Raw genomic sequence first — 6,675 nt, 5'->3', positions numbered from 1 at the left:
TCCTTCATTTTAGGAATCTGAAACTTCTCCATCTAGAATATGATGCTCGGTTCTTCCTTCTTCTTCTGGTCTTAGATCTAGAGCTCTTCCTGGTATCACTCTCAGTGAGTCTTACATGGATAGTGCTTGTTTAGATACCTCTCATACATTTTAGATTCTAAAGGTCTTATATGCACTACTGTTTAGAATCGAGATTCAGAAACTTCATTCATACCCTTGAATCATCGTTAACATTTGCTTCATTAACTGATTCATTCATTCCCCCATGAAATATATAGTGCAGTTCATCGCTTTTCTTCATCTTGTCTCCCCGTAGAGGTTTATTTGTTGAGTTTTTCTATGAAATCTACACTCATCACACCTTTTAAGATGTTGAATTTTTTTAGGACATTGAGTCCTGTATTGACCGTGAGTTCACTCAATCCGAGAGAAACCAATATAGGGAGGGCGAAAGTGAGAATAAATTGGTTCTCTAGGCCTGAACTATCTATTCTTACAAAGATCCTTTCTTAGAAGAATGAAAAAGTTGATTTAGCAAGCAAAAAATAATGAGAGAAGAAGTATGAAAGCCCCCTGATAAACCTAAAATATATAGTGTTTCAAAACTATTATTATGTTCTTAAATAAAATAAAATTATCAACTCTTTACTTTGGTAAAGGAAGAGTGGAATTCAAAACCATTAAAGATCTATCCAAATATAGTAATATTTGCCTGAAAAAGAAAAAGAAAAGAAAAAAAAAGAAAAGAAGAGAAAAAGAAAAAGAAAAGAAAATAAAAGAAAAGTTGAAAAACGGAGGAGAAGATTGAGGATTAGAGCCAAATCAAAAGTTGGTTCCACATCTGATCTTTTTAAAGTATAAGACTTGAGAAACTATTAAGCTTAAGGATTAAATATAATCAATAAAATTATACTTAATAAAAATTTTTAAGTGAAGGAAATAAAATGCTTGAATTCTACATTTGGAAAATCTACAAGTATTTCTGAATTAGACATGGACTCATATTTTTCATACTTCTTCACTTTAAGGGTTTCTAAACTTTAAGTTGGTCTAATTCACTAGAATTTTTTCTAAATTAAACAATTATATTTTTATAACAAAATTTTAGAAACTCCTAAACAAACTCATATACATAATCATACTTATTTGGTTTTTAAAGATGGAAAAGTCACTCGAGGACAAGTAACATTTTAAGTTTGGGAATTTTGATACACCTAAAATATATATTATTTTTAGACATATTTTTATACCTATTTTTGAGATATTACACTTTAATGGAAGGTATTTGTGTGTTTTTCTTTCAGATAGAACTAAAAAGGTGAAAAATGATAAAAGGAGTGAAAAGGGATTAAATTTGGAGCAAAAATGCAAAAATGGTGCAAAAGTATTTTGACGCTTAAGTGCCAGAACCGACGCTTAAGCGCAGGTGAAATAGAGAAGGCTGCGCCTAAGCGCTAGAGGCCTTGGGCTTAAGCGCCAATGACAGTTACTTGACGAGTTAATGCATTTTGACGAATTTTGAAGGGACATTTGATGCACCTATTGGCTAAAATGAGTGGTAATAACCACCAATGACGAAAATATAATTAAAGAACTTGTGAAAGGTGACATCCCTTGGTAAATACATTGGATCATGACGCATTTTGAAGAGATTCCATGACACCTCTTGAAAAATTATAAATGAAGGAAGTTGAAACTCTTAGAGGAGTCCTGAAAAAGAGTCCTGAAGTGTTCTAAAAAGTTTTTGAAGAAGTTCATGGAGAAGCTTTTGGAGAAAATTTCAGGCACCACAAATTTATTTTTCCTTTTATTTTTAGTTTTATTTTGAGAGTTAAGAGTGTTGTAAGAGAGTAGAGATTCAAATGAACTTCAAGAGTTTGGTGGAGGATTTGAGATAAGTTTTTATCTTTGATTTGAACTTCTTTTGATTTAAACTACTTCTAGTTTTCTTTATCTTTCTGCTTAAAATGATAAGTAATTAAAATGTTGGATGGAAATTGTGGAGAATATTAATCTTTAATGTTAGAACAAGTTATGATGATTTAATTCCATGCACTTCATTTACATCTTGATCTGGCCTATCTAGATGTTAAAATTTGTTGTGAGAACATGTAAGAATCAGACTGGTATTATCTCAGTCAACAATTGGAAAGAATCACATGAGATTGCATGAATGAGAATGTAGTTCATATGATTGAGTGTAAATAAATAGAGAAATAATCTTTGAAGGGTGTAGAGTTAGAGGACTTTAGAGTGACAGGTTAAAGCCCCCAACTTTGTTAATTGTTTTAGGTTTTCATACGAGATGTTAGCCCCCAGGTGGAGGGAACTCTAGAGTGAGAGCTAGTATCTTCCCTGCATAACCGGTCTTCAGAACTATTCAAACATTAAATTAGCCAATATTCTTTATAGCATCTCTAGTAAGGGTAAAAAATATTATTGTTCTTATTTGACACAATATAATTTGAATACTTCCACAACAGAATTCCTATACTTATTACTGATTCATGATAAAGAGAAAGATATTTCTTATTCAATGCTTTTCTTTTACATAAACTCAAGTTATCTTTATTAAGTTTTTATGTCATTTTCAAACATTAAAAATACCAAAAAAGAGTTTAAATTTTATTCATGTGATAAAAAGTATAGTTTAAATATTTGTCTTTTTAAAGTAGAAAGTTTGTTACTTTAATTATCACATACTGTGAACAATCCCTGTGGGTTCGATATTCGGGACTTACTTAAAAAGTCCTATATTACTTGATAATGATACGTATACTTGTGTAGTATCCCAATATATATTAAGTTAAAAGTTAAATTCTTATTTTCTCCATGATCAAATTTTTGGCACTGTTGAAAAGGAGAGATAAGTGAAAAATATAATCAAATACTTTGTTATACTGTTGCATACAAACAGTCGGGATCACCCCCTCAGTTATAGCGTGAGATTTTCAAAAAGGCCTAAGATTTAATCTCTTTTACCTCTATTTATATATGTTCATAAAATTATTAAAATATGGGCCATGGTGTCTAAAATCTGCTTATGCTGTCTCGATGAAGAGATTGCGACGTGGATGTCTGACATCTCATAAATGAGGATGTGACATAGGTTAATCTTTGATGACGATCTTGATGTTTTGCAATCTATCGATTTTGAGGATTACTTTTGAGGCGAGCTTGATTGATGAATGTGATTGATCAGTTCGGTAGATGAATCCGCCAGGTTAGTCTGCGAGATCAATATGGCAATTAGTTCGTCAGATTAATCTAGTTGGTCGACCCACTAGGTCAATCCAACAAATTAGCTCAGCAACTGATACAAGATGGTAGTCACATCGTTGAGTGGGTTTAGTGGGCCACCTTTGCATATTATTCAATAGATGGATATATCATACCCATGAGGCCCGCTAGTCGTGTTATTGGCCCAACAAAAAAAAAAGATTTTTGATATACAAGTTTTTTATTTTATTTTATCTTAAAATTTGAGTGCTATTTTATTATTACTATTTTATTTATGTTAAAGATTTGAGTGCTATGCTATAAATATTAAAGTGTAGATTTTAAGTCTAAATATGAAAGAATTGTGTGTATGCATGTAAATTTCCCCCTTTTATTTATGTTGTGCTAGTAATATTGGTGTCGGCAGGGAACGTCAATGAGAGTGGCTCGCCATTAGGGTCATGACAGCAATATAGTGGTTGTTGATAGCATTGAAAAAAAAAGAAAGAAGATATGATAAACATTGAACTACAACAATAAATAGCTTGCCACCTGGGGTCATGACAGCAATGTGTGGTGGTTGTTGATATATTATATTTTCTCAAACAATTCTGTGATTTTTATTTTTATTTTTTGGAAAGATATGTAAACATTGAAGTACAACAATAAATAAATTAATTTATTTCATTAAACCTCTCAATCACAACTTTACTTCACAATTTGCAATATTATTATTTTTTCATGATGAACTAATTTAAATAGCAGCAGTAATATGTTATCTAAATAACGATCAATTGAATGTTTTTAAATTATGAATTATCTTTAATTTAATAGCTTAGAAAAAGACAATGTCTTCGTCATCAAATATTATTATAAATAACATGCTAAGAAATAACATTAAAACAAGATTAATTAAAATTGTTTTATTCATTTGACATTTAATATGATATTTTAGGGCGAGACTTGGACAACATTATGACAGCACCTATGTTCCAAGGTATCATATATGAAAATTTTATTTATTTATTTATGTTTTTGGTTTTCACTTATCAAGCATTGGAATCAAATTACAATTATTTTTTTAAATAAAAAGTGATTCTGAATATGTGGTTTTTCAAAGCTTTAAATATCACAGAATGGCAACCATATGTTAAATAAATTAGGCGAATGAGAATCTGAGAATTAAAAAAAAAAGGAAGATTTACACACACACCAATTAATTCCTACCTATTTACATATCTATCACCCAAGTTTCAATTTCTACATATATGTCACATTCCCCACGCGTAGAAAGATGCATTCCACTTCTTAGTACTTAAAAAAGTGATTTTTTTTCATTTGATATGTATGGTGATATAAATGAAAAGGGAAGACTTCAGGTGTTGGATGAATACATAAAAATTGGGTGGTAAGAAACCAGGGCTCTACCCTTAGAAAAATTATTGCATACATACACAGCATGCAAAAATGCATGCGATGTCCGATCCTGACTGTAGATCACCGTGATATACGGTCAGGATGCAATCAAAATTTTTTTGAAAAAAAAAATAATTATTAAAGTAAGGCTCACCGAAATACATCATGATCATATATCATCGTGATCTACGGTTAGAATCAGACACCACATGCATGTCTGCATGTGGTGTATGTGTGCAATAATTTTTCCTACCCTTGGTACCGGACAACAGAGGGTAGTACCGATACTCAAATATTATCATCTAAGAAAGAATTATACGTGGTAGCCAACTCCACTAATGAAGCCTTACTCAATCCCATGCTCTACTCTCGACTCGACTTATAGGCACCCCACTCTCGACTCGACTTATAGTCGCCCCTTAAGTAATTGGGTGGCCAGTGACTTTTCAAACCGTCACTTGCGTTATCAGATTTTAAATTAAATGTGTAAATACATATAAAAGTATAAAAACATGCAGCTCATCATTGAGGAAAAAAAATTTGAGATTTTAAATTAAATATTTCTCGAGCCTATGTGGCACATTTTTAAACCTCCCTAAGCATGCATCATGCTCATGCACAAGAGATAGAATGAGCTATCCCCTTTCTTCTCAACCTCATCCCAAATACCATGGCAAAGGACCTCCATAAATGTAGATATTAAACCATAGATGTTAAATATGTTATAAATGAATTATTATTTACTTAAAAACTCATCTTACATAATTTCATATATATATATTAATAAAATGACCTGAGATTATTATACGAGCCTACAACCACCCCCTAATGTGTCTAACAATTCGAGTACCACCATTTCAAGGCCAACTGTGCCAAAGGGAATTCGAACCCCAAACTTGAGGGGCCTTATACCGTGAATGTCAACCAACAGATTAGGGTATATGACAAAATAAATAAATAAATAAATAAACAAATAAAGAGATACATACATACATACATACATACATACATTTTATTAGTAAAAAAATATGTATTAAGAGAATTAATATATCCCCTTCTATGATAATTATTCAGATGACTACAAATAAAATTCTTAATATTTCATTATTCTATCACAAGTTAATATATATCATTATTTCTTGTAAAATTTGCAAATCAAAACCAAAAGATTTCATACTACTCAAATTTAGCAGAAAATCATGTATATGCGAGAGAGAGAGAGAGAGAGAGAGAGCAGTAACACGAGTTTTGATAAAGTAAATTCAATAGTATTTTGTTGCAGAAATTACTCCCTATTTATAGATTTCACGGGTATCTCGTCTAAAATTTCATGATTGTTCCTATTGTAATTGGGACGTTACTTGTTATTATGATATTTTTTCACATTTGTAACTGACTCTGATAGTCTTTCATATTTATAATTGATATTAGCAATGTTTTATATTCATTACTACTTGAAGATGGAGATCTAATGATATGGTAATCTTGTCGTTCAGTTGGTTGAATGCCCTTGGGCAGTCGATAGACATTCAGTCAAAGGCAATGTTGTCAGTCGGCCCTCTCCTTAGAATCATGAGCAAAAGTCCTCCTATCGTTAGGGTGAACTTGAGCCTTCAAACAGAGATGCGCATTTGGAAAAAGGATGAATCACAAAGTGCGTTTGCGATCCATCAGTGCGTTGTCCAAGGCGAGCCTCAAACCCGTGACCCTAGGAGTCTTACACATTCTGCCTACCAAAAATAAAATAAAATAAAATATGCTAAATATTACTCATTTTAATTTAAACCACCCTTAAATTAAATTGACTATTCTAAAACTTAAATAAAATAATAACAAAATAGCATTACAAACTCATTTTTTTATATAGAATTACATAATACTATGATGAACCCCAATTTTTATTAGAAAAATAAAAGTTATCCCAAACAAATCAAACTCCTTCATTTTTTTTCATATTACTTTATATGAAGTGACCTAAATTTGCTATCATGATTAGCATCTAATGACTTAATTTTTTGTTAAGAATATATACAACTCTAG

This window comes from Phalaenopsis equestris, unplaced genomic scaffold, assembly GCF_001263595.1.
Source record: "Phalaenopsis equestris unplaced genomic scaffold, ASM126359v1 Scaffold000531, whole genome shotgun sequence".
In the NCBI taxonomy this organism is placed as follows: Eukaryota; Viridiplantae; Streptophyta; class Magnoliopsida; order Asparagales; family Orchidaceae; genus Phalaenopsis; species Phalaenopsis equestris.
This window is presented reverse-complemented; position numbering follows the sequence as displayed.